Raw genomic sequence first — 22,798 nt, 5'->3', positions numbered from 1 at the left:
TAGACCTGAATACTTTGTAACCTGTAGGTGGACCCTCATCTAAAGCAGCTTGGTGTCACACTTCTGTCACATTCTCAGTAAGCAGACTAGCTTGTTGAAAGAAATCTATTTATTGATGAACAGAAAGCAAAGCGTCTCCTTGCTAGAACTAAAGAGCAAGCTTACAATCATACTTTTATGTTGCCCTGGTGACTCTTCCCCCCAGTTTGAATTCTGGCAGGCTAAACAACGTACTGGGTACAAAACTTTCCCAAGCAGGGTTTCCCATGCAAGGCGTGCGTTGAGCCTAGACTCTACAAATATTCTGACTCTATGCATCTACAACGCCTTAATAATGAAAACAGGCTCAGGAGAGGAAAGAGGCCCCAGAGCCACTGGTCTGTGGAAAACCACTGGAACATCAAAGCAGGGAACAGGTAGAACAAATAAGCAAATAACATGGTACAACCATGGGAACAGGTGAACACATATCATGTGTGCAGGGTCTTGACATTTGGTAGATCATACCTTTTACTGAACTTTTAAAATATTTTCTGCCTGGTTTAATTATACTTCCTTTTCCTGCTTTGCAATGATGTCTATGGGTGCTTGTGCTAAGGAAGGACCATTCAAACTGGCATCCAGAGAGCCAGTTTGGTGTGGTGGTTAGGAGTGCGGATTTCTAATCTGGCATGCCGGGTTCGATTCTGCACTCCCCCACATGCAACCAGCTGGGTGACCTTGGGCTCGCCACAGCACTGAGAAAACTGTTCTGACCAAGCAGTAATATCAGGGCTCTCTCAGCCTCACCCACCACACAGGGTGTCTGTTGTGGGGAGAGGAAAGGGAAGGAGACTGTAAGCCGCTTTGAGCCTCCTTCGGGTAGAGAAAAGCGGCATATATGAACCAACTCTTCTTCTTCGTACAAAAATCCTACAGCAGTATGACTCCTGCTCCTTTAACTGAAAATTAGTTGGCTGCATGAGCTACTAGACAGAGACATGATACATTAGGAGTGAAAGTTCCCTGAAGCTAGAATTGCAGAGAGAAAGAAAGCTCAAGTAATGTCCCACAGATTTATACAAGTAAATTTGAAAAGGCAGCGCCATGTTCTCTTTGGTTAAAATTTCAATTCCCTTATAGTCCAACAAATCAACTTCTAATAAAAGCAAATTATCATGCCAGAAAAAAAAAGCATTTCTCTGACCATAAGCCTGATCCCACAACAATCAAGATTTTTGAAAGAAATGAAACAGAGTTAGGTCATTAAATCAGTTAATTTCCGACAGGAAACATGCAGCTTGCAAGACAGACACACGCGGCAGCCTGGAAGGGGTTCCCAAATGAGTGGGAGTTACTTAATTTTTTAAATATCTGTAACCATGAGTTTATAAATAAATAAAAGGGTAAGGGCTCCTGGGAGGAGTTTGGTGTTAATGGATATGGGTCAATCAGGTCATTCATTCAAGCCTGTATGCCTCTCATTGGTTAACTACCCAGGGGCTGTCCAATCAAAATAGAACTCCCGCCCCTAACCATTTCTTCACAGTTCTGCTGTTTCGTCAAAGTTCCTGGCCACTCAGATGGAGGTGGTGGGGGGGGGGCAATGGACTGCCCCCAACGCCCCCACCCTGTCCTAAAAAGGCCCACCAAGGCCTCCACAGGCCTTTTAGGGGTGGCGGAGAGGGGAGCCAGAAAAAGGCATGCCGAGGCCTCTCCAGGCCTTGCCTGGCCTGCCCGGGGGCGCGGGAGGGTGGCCTAGTGCCCGTTGTATTCAGAAATACAATGGGCTTTCCTGCTAGAGTATATATAATTTGTTGTAGGGTGATATGAAAATATATGGTCATGTTTAAGGTGACCAGACTTTAAGTTTGTTAAAGAGGGACACCATTGACTGGGGGGTGGCCAAGCTCCTGGTGTGGCCTAGAGACTAGTCTCAAAGCCCATTAAAAAAAAATGGGCTTTGAAAGGGGATACGGGGTAAGGGAAGAAGAGCCCCCCCCCTCCCGCAGCTTACCTGGCAGGTCCTGGCAGCTGGAGCTAGAGAGGCAGCCTGGCAGCGAGCAGGGTCAAGGAAGTCTTTGTGAAGCTGGCATGAGCCGTTCACAGGCCCAGAGGCGGCGGAGAGGCCCCCACTGGCAGCCCAGCGGGCTGAGAGCCGCCCCTGGGCCCAAGAACAGTTTGCGCAGCATTGCAGATGTGGTGCGAGCCGTTCCGGGCCCAGGGGCGGCAGAGAGGCCCCCACCCCGGGACATTTTAATAATGTTCCGGGACGCAGGACTCTGGCCTCAAAGTCATGACTGTCCCACCAAAGTCAGGAAACATGGTCACTATAGTCATGTTGATCCCCCACCTCCCAAAATGGGCAATGATGGGCCTGGAGGGGATAGGAAGTGGAGTGGCCCCTGGTGGGCATGTCCACAGCTCTGCTTCCCAACCCTATTCTGCATGATTGCACCACTTCTGGGGGTTTTCGAAACCTGAAGAATGTTTCAGGGGTTTCTCAACGGTAAAAAAACTGAAAAAAACTGTCACAAACCAAGCTAGTGAAAAAGGACACCTTCACACATGGTAAATAATGTCATTTCAATCTACAATGACCCTTTGCCACTGGATTCTGCCATTTCACATCATAAAACCCAGTTGCAAAGTGCGTTGAAAATGCATTGATTGGTTTGTGTGTGTGGAAGCATCCTTCGGTTTCAAAAGCCTCATCCGTCCCAAGGCTCTCAACCTTTCGCAGCTGTGTCCTCCACCCCCATCCCGATACGAGCATTTTTATACAATCTGCAATAAAATGCCAGCGGATGTATAAATGATTTGATGGTGGGCTCCACCTGCAATCTATTTGCTCTCAGTTAAAGCAACTTGGTGTGTGTGTGTGGGGGGGGGGGGGGTGGAACCAAAAATGAGTTCACCCCAGAGAAATTTTTTAAAAAATAAAACAAGTTCTGGGTTGACAATAAAACATCAGTTTTTTGAGCCAAACAGCTGGACTAAAACAAGATGACATTTGCATTAGTTATCTTTTGGGAACAGGCGGAAGAGAAGGATCCGCAGCGCAGCACTAAATAATACACAAAACAAGGCCTTGTGACAGCTCACAGAATATCGTTTGTCAACTATATGATGTAAATAACACACCGGCTATTTCACACAATAAGAAAAGCCACTGAAGCCATAGATTTTAAAGAATACAGTATTTTGCCACAGCTCAGACCTGGATGGCCCAGGCTAAGCCACTCTCAATCTTAGAAACTAAGGATGGTCAAGCCCTGGTTAGTATTCGGACTGCAAACTACCACGGAATTCCAGGGTCAGAGGACAGCTGTGGCAAACCACCTCTGCAGAATTCTTTGGTGGCCAAACTATGGCTCTCCAGATGTCCATGGCCAACAATTACCATGAGACCCTGCTAGCATGGTGCTAGCTGGGGCTCATGTTAATTGTAGTCCATGGACATCTGGAGAGCCACCGTTTGAACACCCCTAAATGTTAACCCTAAACAAGAGTCCAAGAACCAAGAATGTCAACAAAAATGGAAATGTCAGTAGGCCTAAAGAGTTTCTAAAGTATTATGTAGTTATAAAAATACCAGACCCTATGCCATTAATACTCCTAGTTATGTGAACGACACCACAGATATCTTGAGGAAAATAGAATCTTTGAATAGCCTTCCAGGGAATACTATTTTGGCCAGCATGGGTGTGAAATCTCTGTACGCCAAGATCTTACACAAAGATGGATTACAAGCCATAAGAAACATGATTTTCGACACCACCACAGATGACCTTGACGCCAAACTGCCATTTTGTTCTCACCTGCAACTATTTCAGATCAGGTAGCAACCTGTACCTTCAGAGTAATAGCACAGCCTTGGGTGCCTGCATGGCACCACAGTATGCTAGCGTCATCAAGGCTGATTTGGAGCAATGCTTCCCAGGTTCCCACCCACTCCCATCTCTTCTGCACCTATATTACATTGATGACATTGTCCGGACACATGGTAAAGAAGCCCTGGACATATTCCAACAAGCACTCAATGACTTTTGCCCCACCATCAATCTGACAATGAATCAATCTATGCAAGGAATGCATTTTCTAAATACCACTGTACAAATATATGACAGGTGCATAGACACCAACTCATACCGATCCACAAACGTATCTACATGCATTCAGCTACCCATCCTAAACATATCAAGGAATCTATTGTTTACAGCCAGGCACTCTCCTCCAAATGGATCAATCTCAAGCAATTCTTAAATTTAGTGGTTTACAGAAGGTCTGTGGCTCATCTGCCATTTTCATGTTAGGCTTCCAGAGACTGCCAAAAGTGTTCCCCCAAAAAGGCATGAAAGGGAAAAATGTTTTCAAAGCTTTAGGCTTCCCATGCCAGTTTCTGTCCCACTTTACATCTCATGTCAACTTCATTCTGTGTTGAAGATCCCCCCCCCCTTTATTTTGTTTGCATTCAACATGGAAAACCTTTTTTATTATTTGCACTGGGGATACCGCCATTTGATTCCTCTCTGATCCCCTGTACAAATCAGTACCTGAAGGGAACTAAAACTTGTGCGGCTCCTTTTATACTCCCCTGGCATTTTAATTTTTTTTAATTTAGTGAACCGAGACTAGCAACAGTCTCATATTACTAGACTCATACTGCTTAAATTTAAAAATGAGGGGAAATGGAGCTTGTACACTGATGAAGTGGGGAGGATGGAAGAAGGTGCCAAGTTGATCACAATGTGCGTGTGGGAGGGATCTTTAAGGGGAGACAAAAGGGCAAGGGGGGGAGAATCCAAGGGAAACGGTTTGCTTTTGAATTACCTTCAGCTTGGAAGCAAAACAAGAGGAAAATTGGCACAAAATCACTCTCAGAAAACTCAGGGAAACCGCAACTAGAAAGCAAACTGAGCACTGAAGGGAGAAAAATCAATGCAAAAAAACAAAGTGGAAGCAAATGAAAACACCCGTACATAAAAGGCCTTATTGTAACTATGAGATTTTGGACTTGACCATTTTATATTAGAGCCAAATGGAAGCTGGCACTCTGGGGTTCCATCATCAGATGAAATAATCATGCAATTGAGCTTTTTCTTTCTTTCCAAAAGATGGAATTTTGGAGGATGCTCCGAAGGGGCATATCTTGAATGTGCAATTATAATTTGTTTCATCCAGCAAATGGTTGTTCAGAATAGCAAGGATAATTACAATGAGGCCCAGTGCCAAAGCCAATAGAGTGAAAGGCTCCTCTGGGTAACAATTCCCTTTGAATACTAAACATTTCTATATACGAAAAAAGCGTAGATCTACCAAAAACCAAAACGACTTCTAATTTGGGGAGCACAAAAAGAAAAGGAAGGAGGGATGAGGAAGAGAGAATTTTTAAAAAATATTTCTTTTACTTTCCATAACCCTAGGCTGCTTCCCTTGCTTAATCCAACTAACAAGATGCATGTGCAGAAGCAGCCATCCAGTCAGTTGCTGGATTTGGATTCCTCAGCATTGCTCATCTCTATTGCATTGCACCAATAGTATGTGCAGCACTGCAGGGGAGACAAAGCACATAGGTGCTTTTCATTTATAACCTTAAGCTATATGCTTAAATTATTCCATGTATACTCTTATACTCCTGAGAGCCAGTGTGGTATAGTGGCTAAAGGGCAGTAGCGTCTAATCTGTAGAAACCAGGTTTGTTTCCCTATTTCTCCTCCACCCGCAGCCAGCTGGGTGACCTTGGGTCAGTCTTGGTTCTCTCAGAGCGCTCTCAGCCTCGCCTACCTCACAGGGTGTGTGTTGTGGGGAGAGAAAGGGTAAGTTTCTTGACAGATTTTCCCAAGTGGATAAGAGTTACTCATTAACATTTTTTTTTTAATTTGTTAAACATTGATTGGGTGATATGACCATATACGATCATCTCAACTCCACCAGCACACCAGCCTTAAAATGGCCACGATGGGCCTGGAGGGGGTGGGAAGGGGGGGTAGGCGTGTCCATTTCCCAATCATATTCTGTATGATCGAGCCACTTCTGGGGTTTCTTGAAGGCTGAAGAATGTTCCAGGGAGTTCTCAACGGTAAAGTTGAGAAAGGCTGGGGTAGGTGATTGTAAGACACTCTTTCAGGTAGTAAAAAGTGGGGTATAAAACAAACAGCTTTTCTCATTCTTCACGTGCTGTTGTAGTAGTGTTATTGCTGTTGTCACATGTGTTACTATACGTTATCTGTATCCGTTTCCTGTTCCCTGTAAACTGCCCTGAGCCTTTGGGGGAGGGCGGTATATAAATATAAATAAATAAAAATAAATAAGGTCCCCGGTCCAGCCCAGTTGCTGACCTGCCTGGAGAGCCACTGCCATTCTGACTAAATACCTTCTTTGATCAAGTGACCATGTAATCGAGCATAAGGGAGCTCTGTGTATTCATGTGTGTACTTTTTCTTGCACATACGTGTCTGCCCTGCTGCCCTTGCCAGTTGTGATGTTCTGAGGTTAGCGCACACGTGTGTGATATGGATACTAAAGTCCTGCCTACCTACATTTCACATCACATCACAGAAGAAAATAAAAGGCATAGGTGACTTCACACCTAAAGGATTCACCCTCCATTAGTAAATTACACAGAATGAGCTGATCAGGCGGACAGATTTTTCCCACAGCAGCTAGCCGGCCCATCCATTACTCAGCAACAAACTCTGATCATCAATTGCACACAATGCCATTTTTTGAAAAGCACATGGGATTCAATAGACACATTCTGCCAAACCCATATGGTACATTTTCTGGTAGACAGGATGGCATTGCAGTACGCCTGCGAATTTGCTGCTCCTAAAATAGACTCAACATATGAGCAACAATCCTGAGTCCAGATCCCTCAAAAAACTAACTGCATTTAAGCCACTTGCCCATTGAATTGAAATGGGATTCAGAGTAGGCCTGCTTGGGACGGCATTCATAATCACAAATGGCAAACTTAGACCCACTACTGTTCGGATTTTTTTTTTTTAATTTCCATCCTTCCTTTGGGATCACCAGTTCCAGAGGAGACCAGGGCCGTTGCTTGGCTGAGAATGATTCTTCCTTCCCCACCCAAACGAGTACGGATTTAAAATTCCTGCCTCCAATTCATGAATTCTTCTCTAATCTGCCTTTGGGGGAATTTATCTTATCAAACTCATCCCTTCCATCCATCAGATCAAGGAGGCGGGAGGGAGGGGCGAATTGTAATTCTTGTCGTTGTCTGTCAAGGGCCTTGCAGATCTGGAGCCCTGACTAAATTTTGAAAACCTATCCCAAAATGCAGTTTTATTTCATACCACTTAGAAACGAAGCAGGGATAACTTTCAGCTCCTTAAGGGTTTGAGTCAGCTCCCGTCTCTCCATTCTATCCAATGGAGAGTCTGTCCCATTGGATAGAATGAAGCAGACACAAACCTAATAGGGATTTCCAACTAGGGTTTTGGGGACCCCTAAGCTTCCGTGAGAGCTCCCTATGGGTTACACCAGGGGTAGTCAACCTGTGGTCCTCCAGGTGTTCGTGGACTACAATTCCCATGAGCGCCTGCCAGCATTTGCTGGCAAGAGCTCATGGGAATTGTAGTCCATGAACACCTGGAGGACCACAGGTTGACTACCCCTGGGTTACACTGCCTTCCCAGATGTTTGGATGGCCACTGACATCACTAGACATCACTGTAGCCCTCTTCCCCTGTTGCTCTCCATGCCTAGTCTCTTTCTCCACAGTGGAAATGGTAAATGATCGATTGATCAATTGGCTGTTTCCCCGCAACTTTCTCCTGCACCTGCTTCTCTGAAGGGGCCTGTCACCACTTCCACTGTTCTTTGAAGCCTGAAAAATGTTTCAGGGGTTCCTCCATAGTCAAAAGGCTTGCCTAGGGAGACAAAACAGGTACCCAGTGACACCTTGAAGATGAACATCATTGATTCCAGCATATGATTTGGTGCATCGGAGCTCACTTTATCAGGAATGTATATCACGACGCCACAACAGGGGTGATAGGAGGATGGTATTACCAGAATTGGTTTTTCTTTGACAGCCCAAACAGGACTACAGTGGTGTAATCGGACCTCCTGTTTCAATGTGGGTATGTCCCCCATCAACGAATGTACCCAGGGAAGGGGGGAGGTCAGAGAAACAGGAAGTCCCCAGGAGATTCAAGATGAATGGAGAATTGTTCCAGATTTTTAAGTTTCCTTGTTTCATTGAAATCTCACTCTTCAATCCCAGGTCCTGGTTCTTTTGAGCAACTACCTAATTAGAAGGAGCAGCTGACACCCACATGAACTCCAGGGCCTGTCAGGCCGATTATGTAAGGCCTTTGTGATCGGGGAAAGGGAGCTGAAGGCATTCAGGACAGAACTTGGCTGACAGAAAGGCTACCTTTTAGTTCCTCACTCCAGTGGCCACAAACACACACGCGCCCCCCGTCCTCCTCTGCAGGTCTGGATGTCAAATCACACGAAACGTGTGATTGTTCCACAAAGTGATGGTTCTACAAAGTGTTTCCTATTCAACAACATCCTATGGCATCCATTGACTTTGCAATACTACCCAACACTGGCTTGAAATAAAGCAGAGGTCAGTATTTCATAGTATCTAACAGTTAACATGCTAATCGGAGTCTGCTTCTTGCCCAGATTCCCTGTGTCCTTCACTGAAGCTGTCTCATACAGAATCAGATCCTTGGTCTGTCAAGGACCCATTATGCACAGGGGTTTTAGCGCACATTCGGGGTGGAATGGCGGCGACTAAAATCACTGATAACGCACGGAGCCGGTTGCAACAGGCTGCAGATTCGGTGCATGCCACCGAAAAAGCCGCGTTCGCCGGGTGACCGGGGCGCAACCAGAAGCGGCGCCCGGATCCCCGCGTGCATAATCGGTTACTCTGGGTTTTGCCGCCGTCGCACCCCGCCCCGTGCATAACCGGTGTGCGTCACGTCTTCCCCCACCGCGTTTTCCATGTGACCCGAAATCGCCGTTTCGGCGGCCGTGCATAATGGACCAAGGTCAAAACTGTGTGTTCCAGAAACCGGCGTGGTGTGATGGTTAAGAATGGCAGCCTCTAATCTGGAGAATGGAGTTTGATTCCCCACTCCTCCTCCACATGCAGCCAGCTGGGTGACCTTGAGCCAGTTACAGTTCTCTCAGAGCTCTCTCGGCCTCATCTATCTCGCAGGGTGTCTGTTGTGGAGAGAAGAAGGGAAGGAAATTATAAGCCTTTGGAGACTACTTTGGGTACTGAAAAGCTACTTCTTCAAACTGTGCATGATTAGAAGAGGCGTGGGAGCTTTTAATCTGTGCTTTTCCAACACACCGCTTGAAAGAACAACCACCATCACAAGACCATTTGATTATGGGTCCCTTCCCCATATGTATCCGTCAAGCTTCTGTCAAATTCCCAATGAGCAGACTAGCCAGTTGAAACAAATCTCTTTATGGAAGAAAATAACAAACGGAGAGCAAGTTGTTTGCCTTTATGTTTCCCCTGTGACCCCCCCCTCCCAGCTTGGCATAGTGGTTGGGAGTGCGGACTCCTGATCTGATGAGCTGGGTTCGATTCTGCGCTCCCCAACATGTAACCACCTGGGTGATCTTGGGCTCGACACAGCACTGATAAAGTTGTTCTGACCGAACAGTGATATCAGGGCTCTCTCAGCCTCACCCACCTCACAGGGTGTCTGTTGTGGGGAGAGGGAAGGGAAGGTGACTGTAAGCCGCTTTGAGACTCCTTCGGCTAGAGAAAAGAGGCATATAAGAACCAACTCTTCTTCAGTAATATCAGGGCTCTCTCAGCCTCACCCACCTCACAGGGTGTCTGTTGTGGGGAGAGGAAAGGGAAGGTGACTGTAAGCCGCTTTGAGACTCCTTCGGCTAGAGAAAAGAGGCATATAAGAACCAACTCTTCTTCAGTAATATCAGGGCTCTCTCAGCCTCACCCACCTCACAGGGTGTCTGTTGTGGGGAGAGGAAAAGGAAGGTGAATGTAAGCCACTTTGAGATTCCTTTGGGTAGAGAAAAGCGGCATATAAGAACCAACTCTTCTTCTTCCCCTCAATTCAAATACTGATGCGCTAAACAACATATCAAGCACAAAACTATCCCAGGCAGGTTTTCCCATGCAAAATGCATACTGGGCCTAGATTCAACAAAGCATTCCTCCTCTTTGAGGCTTCAAGGCCAAAAGAATAAAAAGTAGCTCTGGGAAGAGAAAAGGCCCTTGAGCCTCTGGTCTGTGAAAAAGTACTGGAACAGGAAATCAGGGGAGAGGTAGAACAAATAGAGCAGGTAACACGTGAGCGTGGCACAAATCATGGCAAGTCGAGGGGAACAGGTGAACAGATAAACATATGGATGAGGTCTTGGCCAGGGGTGGCCAGACTGTGGCTCTCCAGATGCCCATGGACTACAATTCCCATGAGCCCCTGGGGCTCATGGGAATTGTAGTCCATGGGCATCTGGAGAGCCACAGGTTGGCTACCCACCTTCACTGGTGGATGCCTAAGAAAGGAACAGAACCCGCTTCTAAATTGCTCACCAGTCAAACAGCTTGTTAGAGGGCAAGCAACCACTTCAAGAAATGCATTGAAATCTACTTGGGAGATTTTAATTTTCTTGACAGTTTTCCTTTGCATGAATATTTAGTTCCGGGAGCTTTCTTTTCATTTCTTTCTCGCAGCCCTCCCGCCCTCTTGGGTAGCTGCTAAAAGCAAAGCAACAGGGCCAAAGCAAAATGCCTGCAAACCAGAGCAAAGAAGCTGGAATTTAGATTTTATAGACCTGGGCACCACTTCAAAGAGAACTCAGCTAATGAGTCCAAGGCACTGTATCTTCCATAAACAGAGTGCCCTAGAATTACCTCTGGCCCTGTTCATCCCTGCAATACTGCCTTTTGCCTTTGCAATTTCCCTGGCCGGATCACTAGGGTCAGAGTGCAAGAGCAGGTGAAATTTTAGCTCATGAGGTGACAGCTAAACAGAATGCCTGTGCACAAGCAGGGCCGAGGAACGCATCCGTGAAAAGGAAACAGGGAAACCCAGAAACCTCCCAAGCAAAGATGCGTGGTGCAGGAGTCAGAGAGTTAACTTTGCAAGGCAGAACTGGCATCATGTGAAACAAGCCAAGGGCAAGACTGTACTTGCAGCAAACCTGAGGAAGGGCCACGGTTCAGTGGTAGAGAAACTGCTTTGAATGCAAAAGGTCCCAGGTTCAATCCCGGGCACCTCCATTGAGAAAAAGAATCAGGTAGTAGGTGATGTGGGAGGGAAGGCCGCAGGGTACAGCCTGATCTTGTCAGATCTTAGAAGCTAAGCAGAGTTGATGCTTGGAAACGAAGGCTCTGCAGAAGGAGGCAAGGGCAAGCCTGTCACATAGACGGGTCTTCCTCAACTTTTCTACCATAGAGAAACCCCTGAAACAGTCTTCAGGCTTCGAGAAACGCCAGAAGTGGCATGATCGTGCAAAAATCGCTGAGAAACAAAGCTGCATACATGTCCATCCAGGGCTCCTCCCCTTCCCACCCCTCCAGGCCCATCATTGGTCATGGGGGTGGGGGCAGGTCCACATGACCGCATATGGTTATATCACCCAACAAATGCTTAACAAATTTTTAAAATGTACCAAAAATGAACTAACTCTCAACCATTCAGAAAACCCTTCCAGGACCGTCAAGAAACCCTGGCTGAGAAAGACTGACATAGATAGAAAATAGACAAGAAATTTTCAAGCTGGCAATGGCAAAAACTTTATTCAAACAACAGAACAAGCTCCTAGGTAGAAAACCTCGTTTTTGTTTTTGTATTTAACTTCATCAGTGAACTTATTTCTTAATTGTTTTTTTTTCAAGGACACTAAGTCTTCAACACACTACCTTATATTTTAAGCCATATAACTTGGGTCTATTAATATCAAAGGTCCACGAAGGCAACTAAAATAAGTTCACTGATGAAGTAAAATACGAAAACGAGGTTTTATACCTAGGAACTTGTTCTATTGTTCGAATAAAGTTTTTGCCATCGCCAGCTTGAAAATTTCTTTCTTGTCTACTCATCTTCGGCTGACGTAGATAGAAAGGCAGAAGGACATTTGAGAGTCGATGGAGTGTAGCGGTTACAAGCAGGGCTTCCCAGCCATTGTCCTCGAGAACCCCTCAGATGTACCGCGGCATTAGGCATTCCAAGATGGCGGCTGCATGGAGTGGGGAGCAGTCTATTGACCAAGCTCTCCCATACCTGCGAGTTGAAGACCGGTGTTATATCAACAGAGTTTATGCTACAACTTTGAGTTGCATGAATACTGAAATACTGGAAAACTGCTAGGATAAGTTTCACAATCATTGGAGGAAACGACCACTGATGAAAATTTCACTGATGAAAATTCAACATTGAAAACGGCACAAATATAGACTCCATTTTGGTTGTTTCATTAATCATTAAAACAGAGACAAATAAAGACACTTTGCTTGCAATAGAGACATGGCAAGCAAAGTGTGGTGGAGAGAGGCAATGGGAGGCTCATTTTAAAGTTTATTTGCATCTTTAAATTTTACGTATTTGTGTATGGGGTGTGTGGCAGGGCTGTGGCCAGCTGACATGACTTCCGTGGTACCTTGAAGCCTGAAGAATATTTCAGGTGCACCTCCACGGTCCAAAGGTTGGAAAAGGCTGGGGCAGTGTGAAGTTAGGAACTGGGAGAGCCAGGATGAAATCCCTGCTCTGCTATGGAAGCTTACCAGGTGATCTTGGGTCAGTCACACACACCTACCTCACAGGGTTGCTGTGTGAGGATACATTCAAGAGCAGAGAATTGATAAAAGTGGCTCTTAGTCCCCACGGGGAGAAAGACAGAGCATAAATCACACCAGTATGTTTTTTAAAAAAAAATGATTTGCCAAGGTTTGCCTCTGGAAAGTCAACATGCCACTGGAGTCATCAAAAGTGGAACTTTTTGACTTGATGTGACACTTGAAACACAATGCACATGTCACTTGCAACACCATGTATACTCATGTGTAAACCAAGCCCAGAAAGGACAATGTAAATTAATGCTAGATTAAGGTTGCCACGAAGTAAGGAGAACAGAAATTGCTTGGAGTAAAGAGAACAGAAATTGCTTGGAAATTATAATCGGGGAAGCCCCGTGTGATTACATCTAATCTTTCTCAGCAGCTTTCTCAGCTCTTAAAAGTTCCCAACCCTAGCTCTACAAAGCAGGTACTTTAAGAAAGGGGGGGGGGAGCAAGTCCCTTTGTCACAGATGTAATCCTCCATATGTTATCTATGCTGGGCTGCAACCGTATTCCCCCCCCCCTCCGGCCGTACACTTCTGGGTTAGATTTTTAATCTATCTTCCAAGCTCGTCCCTTCTCCTAGTGCCTGAATTGCAGGGCAATTGCAGTAACTGAGCCGAGGTCAAGGCACATTTCGAGGGCTTAGACATAATGCCCTGGATTCTCTTCCCTTGAGCGCTAGCCGTTCCACTCTTCTGCCTCGCTTATTTTTAGATCATGCATTTCAATTTTGCAGTTCTACCTCCGTTCAGAGAGCGTCCACTGTCTCTCTTTCCCCTTCTGAACAGTGGCAATATCGTCTCTGCTTCCTTCTTGGTCCTGGCCCCGACCTGGTGGAATGAGCTCCCCAGAAGATCTCAGGGCCCTGACGCAGCTGGCTCAGTTCCGCAGGGGCTGTAAGATGGAGCTCTTCCGCCAGGCATTTGGTTGAGGCCACGATACAGACATAAATATCATCTGGGCCCCTCCTCGAAGCCTTGCAGCTAAGCTAAGCTGGTCCGTTGCAAGATGTAATTAATGACTGTAAATTCTGCAGATGATGTCGTTTCAGGGATGTTTTAAAATTTTGTTTATGGCTTTACTGTTGTTATTTTGTAAACCTGAGAGCCGCCAGGCGTTGCGAGGATAAAAATCACAAGTATAAATGAATATAAATAAGTAAGAACTGGGATTTTTGGACCCCGTTTTTCTCTACCCAAAGGGAAGTGAGGCTCAGAGAGCTCTGACAGAACTGGAATTGGCCCAAGATTACCCAGCTGGCTGCATGCATGCGGAGGAGTGGGGATTAGAGGCTGCCATTCTTAACCACTACAATCATTTAACCATTTTAACCGGCTGCTCGACAGGGAACTCACCAAGAGTCACCTTGGACTTGCAAAAGATCTTGCAAAAAAGTTGCTTGTCCCTGTATTACTCAGAGTTACATAGAAGGAATTACTCCACCGGCTGCGGTTTTCCCCCTCAGGATAGCATACTGCACAAACTCTACCTGATAGAAGGTTATGCCTGTCTTAAAGGCGCAGAAACCACCATGGAATCTTAACATAGCTGAACTCTTGCCAAATGGATAAGAAGCCATGGCTCACGGGGTAGAGTATCTGCTTTGTATACAGAAGGTCCCAGGTCCAATCCTTGGCCTCCCCACATCCAGTAAAAGGATTACGTAGCAGGCAGTGTGAAAGACCACCGTCTGAGACCCTGGAGAGCCAATGCTTGTTAGTCAAATCCCAGCCGTCAGGTCACCATAGCACTTAGAAATTCCATTGTACTGACAAGTATTTTCAGCACTTTTTTTTCTGATTAGATCTATGGGCATCTCCTTAGATTCTTTATGGCATATACGGAAGCCTAAAGTGCAGATTATTGGACATGGAATTACAAAATCGCAGCGAGGCAGCCAGAGAATCATGTTCTCCTCCGAGTCTGGGACTTTTGGAAAGCTGTGGGTCCTTTGCTTCATATTTTTACCACTGAACAGCCTCCCAATGGCGGTGAGCATTTATGCTAGCAAGATTTGATGCTCTCTACTCGGCTGTTCAAGGGAGATGTTCAAAAAGGCCCTAGTCTGAAAGGATTCTGTAATTCTGGCTGCATTGAACCATCCTTGTTGTTGTTGTTGTTAGTTGCGAAGTCGTGTCCGACCCATCGTGACCCCATGGACAATGATCCTCCAGGCCTTCCTGTCCTCTACCATTCCCCAGAGTCCATTTAAGTAAGAAAGTAAGTGCAGACTCTGCCCAGGACAGGAGGGAAGAGCCTGTCTCTTAGGATTGTCCTCCAATGAACTTGAAGTTTCCCATTCATCTGATACCAGGGCAGAGTCTGCACTTACTTTCTTTATTCCATTGTCAATCCTGTTGAATTCAGATCGCTTTGAACTCTATTCTTCCTTTCCCCCTCCTCCCCATTGAAACAGGAAAGTCTTCTGCACGTTGTTAGGGTAGTTCAGAAGGGGGGGGGGAGCCAAGCCTCTTTCTTTCTTTGCTTGAAGGGGGGGGAGAGGATCCAGGCAGGGAGCCTCTTTCTTTTCTTGGAGGGGTGGGGGAGAGGATTGAAAAAGGCATAGGAGGGAGGAAAAATCCAGGACCAACAGAAGTTGAGAGAAATTAGGGGCTTCTCCTTTAAGGCAAACATGTCACATGACCAGGTGTAGCCTATCAGAGGTTCTCTACTACAGAGCTTTTCCCAATCCCAATCCGGAGCTTTCTTTCCCAAGCTGGATATTCAGGCTTAAAAGCAGTCTGAGATATCGCACAATAAAGGTAGGGTCACTCCGGATCAATCCTTCTTGCTGCACAAGGAAAATTAAAACCGCCCAAAATCCAAACGGAAATCGCATTCTGTGTAGTGGGCAGGGACTGAATTGATCTGGGGTTGGAATAAAAGCTCCGTGCAGTTTACACCCAGGTTGGAAGGTGGAAACTGCCAATGAAACTCTTTGTCTTCTCCCGTCTCCACTAGTTCCTTTCTTCAAGTATCTGGCCTGCCCTATCTTGTCCCTCTGATGTTCCCGGGAACACTGGGGGGGGGAGGGGGCAGGGGGAGGACAGGATGCTTGCATAATGCTGCCTCTGACTGCGTGGTAGTCCAAAATATACACCCTTGCTCTATGGCAGGTCACAGCAATGTTTTCTTCTCCTCCTTTCAAGGTTACTCAGAAGTTTCAAGGCCTCTCTCTCAGCAGCCTGTTCTAAGATATCTCCCAGTGGATTGTCAGCCTCTTCCCTCTCAATATTCCTTTCTTCCGCATGGACAGCATTTTCCTCTGCCTTTGTGGCTAAGGGTCAAGGGCAGTAATACTCATGCAATGGCCAGGGAGCCACATGTTGCACTTCTGGGGGTTGTCAACCACCCGGTGGTATTTTAATAATAAATATAATAACAAATACAGTTTATTTTTCTAACCCGTCCTTCCCATAGGCCCAGGGTGGGTAACATCTGTTGTGTGTGCAGGCAATCTAAGGCAGAGAGCTTGGAGCAAGGAACTGGGATCCTGGACTCTTGACAGATTCACCGCATCTCCTTTCCTAACCATTCATTGGAAAATTTAATGGCCCTTTTCAGGGCCTCCATTAAGGACGTCTTGGCAGGAGCCTCAAACATGTATATAAGTTCCTGGTTCTGCTTGTTCTTGTTCAGGGTAAAGAGTTGGTTGTTTGGGGCTGAAGTGCCTGTGTCGTTGTTGAACCCACGGATTTAATAGCATCCATCATAAATACATAGGAATTTAAAAATCATAATTTATACAATTTAGTTAGAGATTCCATGTGATTGCCAGGTGGCAAATCAGCTCACCTGGAGAAAATGGGCCATTTTGGAAGGTGGACTCAAGGCATACCCTGCAGAGAGATTACAAGTGGTCCAGGGCTACCATCTATGCACATGTGAAGGGCTGCCAGCTCCAGGTTGGAAAATATCTGGAGGTTTTGAGGGTGGAGCCTGAGGAGGGCGGAGTTTGGAGGGGGGAGGCCTTTCAGTGGGGTGTAATGCCATAGAGTTGACCTTCCATAGTGGCTATTTCCTTCAAGTTAACTGATCTCTTTTGCCTTCAGTTGCAATCCCATCTGGAAGCATGCTAGCCTATATATTTTCTAGGCCGCATCAAACACCGTGGCATTTACTTCCAATTAAATCCGCATAGAGCAGAGCTGCTGATCATGGAACTTGCAACAGGGAAGCCCCAGCATCATCTACTAAGAGCAAAACTACATGCTACATTTTTAACGTCAACTCCAAGGGGCTTTTTGCACGCCTTCAAAATCGCACAATGGTTGCCAATTGAAAATGCTACTGATTTGCCATTATGCACAACATCATTGACAATCTGCCACACACCTGAAACCGATCCGCAAAAAGCGCTTCCTTGTAGCGCTTTCAGGGAAATCCCCAAAAGTGGATTCACCCTCCGGAAAGCGCTACACTCCTGCAACCAATCTGCAACACTAGCGGGAAAGTTCTGTGCGTTACCATTGTTGTGGTTTCTACAAAGTCCCTCCCCCTGGCTCTCTCCTCTGATCTTCCGGCGAAGCGATAGCCATTTTTTTTCCTCCGAGCGAGCCTCTGTTTAGAGGCTTCCCCGGCTTCAGTCCCTCTCCAGAGCTGTTTAGTCACTAAAGCACAAACAACAGAGAAGCCCGTTTGCTGATGTATTTTCCCTTTATTTTTTACACTGTTTTCGGCCGAAAATCGGGCCCGTGAGGGGGGGGGGATTTTTTTTTTCACTCAGGGGAGTGTGGCAACGATGAAACGACAGCTCAAACACACCTGCCAGCTGGATGGGTCTCTCCGTTGCAACGAATCAACACATATTCGTTGCAATGGGTGTGTTTAAAAAAAAAAAAAACCTTTCTTAAAGGGAAAGGGGCTGTTTGGGAGCATGCTAACGGCTGCCCATTGGCTGCTTGACGGCCAGGGGCGGGACGAGCTCGGCAATAGCGCTTCCTTTCTAGCGATTTTTGCTGAGACCGGAAGCTTGTGGGAAACGATGGAAACGCAACTGGATTCCACTACAAAGTCAGGTATGCATAATGACGAATTCCACTATTTTAAATGGCGATTTTTCGTTCAGCAAACAATTTGCTACAAGGATCCCGGTGCGGAAAGCCCCCAAGTTTCTCAGGCATTATTAGCTTTCCTGCATCCCTGAAACAGCGGCAGGACACCGGTTTTTAGCAGGCAGACGTGACTTGCTACCTTTGTCGGCCACCTGTGTGCCTCATTCCCATGCTTTCAAGAACCAATCTGATGCTATATATTTAATATGTGAAGTAGGTTTTTGCACAAGTCATGGTGTAGTGGTTTAAAGCGGTTGCTTCTAATCTGGCGAGCTGGGTTTGATTCCCTGCTCCTCCACATGCAGCCAGCTGGGTGACCTTGGGCTAGTCAGAGTCCTCTTAGAGCTGTTCTCACAGAGCAGTTAATGTCAGGTCTCTCTCAGCCTCACCTACCTCACAGGGTGCCTTGTTGTGGGGAGAGGAAGGGAAGACGATTGAGACTCCTTCTGGTAGAGAAAAGTGGAGTATACCGACCAACTCTTTTCTGCTGCTTCTCATCCAACAAGCTCCAAGCACAAGCCTCTATTTCTAGCATCTAATACTGCAGGGGGGGGGGGTCCCAGCAGGGACCCTCCCCCCACCCTTTCCTCACTGGAACTTCTAAATTTCTGCCCTTTAGCAGGGTGATTTCATAAAGTTGGGATACTTAAACGGAGAAAAAGAGATAAATGGCATAATCTCAACTCTCTTCCCTGTGAGAAATAATTTAATCCCTTGGTAAGATCTCTCTGGAATTATATAGCTCTTCAGACAGACTCGCGGACTAATTAACATCTGGACAGAATAGAAATTAAGAAAATAACTTTTCACTCCACCTAACTGAGTTCTATATCATGTGACGACTTTCATACTGGATCCTAGGATGCCTGGAAGAAAGTTGGGTTTATAAATGTTTTAAATAAATAAATACCAGCAGACGTTGGTCCAATAAAATAAACCCACCAAACAGCAAACAACCAGTCCATGTATGTAGCCAGTGTAATACAGCTGATGCTTTTTTGATAGACGCTCAGAGGATAAAGCGGGTTCTGTTCTCACTTCTTCATTTCCAGTTCTCCAAATTCTGACTAGTTACCCGGATTGTAGCCCTTATTTCAAATTACAACATTCTTCTTCAGACTCCAATAATAAAACTGACACACATAACAACTGCATTTCCTAAAGCAGTGGTAGTCAACCTGTGGTCCTCCAGATGTCCATGGACTACAATTCCCATGAGCTCCTGCCAGCATTTGCTGGCAGGAGCTCATGGGAATTGTAGTCCATGAACATCTGGAGGAACACAGGTTGACTACCCCTGTCCTAAAGGATTTATAACCACTGATTAACAGAGCCTCAACTATTTTCTATATAGTGCCCCAAGCTCTTTTCGTTGATAGTTATAAATCCTTTAGGAAGCTCAATTGTTATGTACTTGAATATTACTATATGGATGATTAAATCCCAAAACTGAGCCTACCACAGACAAGGTAAAGGGCTATGTGTAATGAGGGCATTTTCCAGACTGGGGAAAAAATATGACTTTGTAAATTAGCCAGAAGAAATAACAGCTGGAAACTGACCACAGGACAGCAACTTGCAAAAAGCTATTAAACATCTGAGGTGAAATATGAACCCTAGCCTAAACCGCCTATTTTCCCCCTCTCTATATGGGATCTAATGCAGTCAAACAGCCTTTTTTTAAAACCCTCCTTTTGTCCTAAACTGTGTGTTTTGCTATCAGCAGCCATTATGTCTACCTTGTAAAAGAGAACCTGTCATTTCTGTTATGTAAGCCTGGGGGGTGGGGTGGGGAACAAGTCTTCCTTCGCTGAAAAACATCTCTAATGTTTCAACTCTGCCTTTATTTCAAAAGGCAAACAAGGCTTCCGGATGTATGTTGTGGTTTCTTAAAAGAGGGACTCTGGCCAGAGGTATGCACAACATCACTGAACAGAGTCATAGCAACCGCAAGAAGCTGACAGGGGCTAGGCCGCAGCCTGAAGCAGAAGGAATGTTCACAGAATTAAGCCCTGGGTCACAATCCAACCTAGGGTTGCCGGGCCCCCCCTGGCCAATAGGCAGGGGATGTAAGGTTGCCAGATCTGGTAAGGTTGATCTGGTAAGGTTGCCAGATCAAGGTTGGAAAACTCCCTGAAATTTGGGGATGGAGGATGAGAATTTCTGTCGGGTATGAAGCCACAGAGTCTACCTCCCAAAGCATCACTTTTCTCCACAGGAGCGGATCTCTGTAGTCTGGAAATGAGCTATAATTGAAGGGGATCTCCAGGTCCCACCTGGTGGCTGGCTTCCCTCAATTGCAAACCTGTCCCGTCTAGTGGCAGGCTGCCATGGAAACAATTTCTGCAAATGGTGGCTCCCACCTCCAGACACGGAATCTTGCTTTCTTGAAAACATCCGGAGAAAACAGCAAAAAAGCAAACTGGCCAAGGAGCAGCACACTGCAAAAGATTATAGCAGATTCTGTCCATTTCACCAACCTGGGCAAGTAGCACCAGTCTCCCGTGCAGATTTCGAATCCAGGGTTCAGCTGAGCTGAGAGCTTCCGCTACTGAGCTTGTTGTCATAGTGGCAGGAGTAGCCAATCTTGCTGTGTCTCACCTGAGCTGGAAAACAAAAGAAGGGTGATGGTTTGACTTAGAATCATAGACTTGGAAGGGACCTCATGGGTCATCTAGTCCAACCCCCTGCACTATGCAGGACACTCACAACCCTATTGCTCATCCACGGTAACCTGCCACCCCCTTGAGCCTTCACAGAATCAGCCTCTCTGTCAGATGGCTCTCCAGCCTCTGTTTAAAAATTTCCAAAGATGGAGAACCCACCACCTCCCGAAGAAGCCTGTTCCACTGAGAAACTGCTGTAACTGTCAGGAACTTCTTCCGGATGTTGAGACGGAATTACTTTTTAATTAATTTCATCCCACTGGTTCTGGTCCATCCCTCCGGGGCAAGAGAGAACAACTCTGTTCCATCCTTTATAATATGGCAGCCTTTTAAATACTTGAAGATGGTTATCAGATCCCCTCAGTCGTCTCCTCTCCAGGGTAAACAGACCAAGCTCCCCCAGCCTTTCTTCATATGTCTTGGTCTCCAAACCCCTCACCATCTTTGTCGCCCTCCTCTGGACATGCTCCAGTTTGTCTACATCCCCCTTCAACTGGGGTGCCCATTCTGACTTTGCCAAAAACTGGCTGGTAGCTTTGTGGTCATGGGCACCCATGGCGGGCAGAAATAGCCTTCTTCCCCACTGTCAACCGCAGTAACACTGCCTCGGGGTAGCTTGGGCAAAGATTTGGGCCTATCACCCATCCCCCTCTCCAAATATTACCCCATCCAGATCAGGCTTTCTCAACCAGGGTTTCATGCAACCCTGTGGTTTCTTGATGGCCCTGGAGGGGTTTCCTGAATGGGTGTTTTAAATATAATTTTTGGTGGTTGTGTGCAGCCCCACTCTGCAAACCTAGTGCTAGAAGATGCCCCTTTGGGGAAAAACAGGCAGGAGAAGTACCCCCACTCCCATGTCCTTCACTGCATTGCTATTTTGTGAATGTTCAGTGCCATCTGATTGAAATTCTTCAGAGTGTGTGTGCTTGGGGGGGTGTAGTTCTCCTCTGTTGCACTGCTTCACAGCAATGTAAGAGTTTAGCAGCTGCCTTCCTGAATTGGTCCAAGGTCCACTGGAAACAGACTGCTGTATCCAGCAAAAGCAGCGAGCCAAACGCCTGCGGATTCTCACAAGCTGGGCAGGAACCCGACAGCGCCTGTTAATGTCCTGCCAGTGCCCAGTTTTCCAAGGTATTCCTGCTCTAAACAAAGATGTTCCATCGAGTGATCAACAATCTATCCTCCATGAATTGGTCGAATCCTTTTTTTTTTCCAGTGACCGTCACCTCCTCTTTTTATGGACCATGTCATAACTTAATTATACTCATGCCCAGATCTGTGAGTCTGGCCTGGGCCAGGATTTTTTTTGGGGGGGGGAGGGGTTGAGCAGAGAGTACCCAAGGCCCTCCATGCCCACTACTAGGCACCCCTCTCACCTGCCCACACATGGTGCCTCCATCTGCCTGTGCATCCGTCCTTTGCTCACCTGCAGGCTCTCCCACAACCTGAGGTGCCAGCTGCCTGCACGGCCTGTGTGTCCTTTCCGCCACCGTACCAGGAGGTGTGTCAAGGTAGGACAGTCCCTGCCAGAGCCGCTAGCAATCCTGATGCTCCATGCGCCAGCCCACATGCCCTTCTCCAGCGGCACTAGAATTATGGCTTGGCTTAGGAAACGCTCCCCCCAAAACTGAATCAGCACTGATTCGGCTTGTTTCTGTCTTGGCTGAACCAAATCGCGCACCCCTCCAGCAAGCACATCACATCACGGTATGCTGAGCTGGCTCGGAGCCTGGCACTGTGAGTGTGCACAGAAAAGATGCTGTGAATGCGCACAAACACACCCAATTCCTCCAGGTCTTGGTGATCGAACACTTGAGCCCAGCTCCCCATTACACAAGCAGAGAACGTACCGCCTGCAGAGCCGTCCGTTTATTTTCAACATATAAACATCCTCGAGAGGAAACATGTCTCAGCAAAGCCCAGCACAGCTTAGATGCATGGGGCACTTTATGTCCAGCCAAAGTTTGCAAGCCAAATGCTCCATGGCATGCTTTTAATGTGCTTAAAACAAAATATGCCTACAGGCAGTATTGCATAACGCCAGCCCGGAGTCAGCACAAAACAGCCTCATGTTGGGCTTTTGATCCATGCACAGGAAGGTGTGTTTTCCTGGCCTCAGAGGACGCGCCCACAAAAGGGGAAAGTTAACAAATTATCTAGCTCGGAACTCTAAGGATCCCCCTATTCAGCTAAAATAACTCACTCGTTTAACTTGTACACCAGGCCGTTTTTTTTAAGTCGGGGCTGTTCTGAACTTGCATGTGCTGAACCAGCTTTTTAACGCTAAA

General features: G+C 46.5%; 1 protein-coding gene across 2 annotated transcripts in view; it reads right to left on the bottom strand.

Annotated features, from left to right (window-relative positions):
• Positions 1–22,798, bottom strand: part of RGSL1 (regulator of G protein signaling like 1) — a 155,740-nt gene that overhangs the window by 121,930 nt on the left and 11,012 nt on the right. For both annotated transcript variants that reach the window (XM_077332239.1, XM_077332241.1), the window contains exon 2: positions 20,325–20,450. The gene's annotated coding sequence lies outside the window, so the exon portion shown is untranslated. The remainder of the gene's footprint in view (positions 1–20,324; positions 20,451–22,798) is intronic.

Source organism: Paroedura picta, chromosome 4 (assembly GCF_049243985.1).
Source record: "Paroedura picta isolate Pp20150507F chromosome 4, Ppicta_v3.0, whole genome shotgun sequence".
Taxonomy (NCBI): domain Eukaryota; kingdom Metazoa; phylum Chordata; class Lepidosauria; order Squamata; family Gekkonidae; genus Paroedura; species Paroedura picta.
This window is presented reverse-complemented; position numbering and strand designations above follow the sequence as displayed.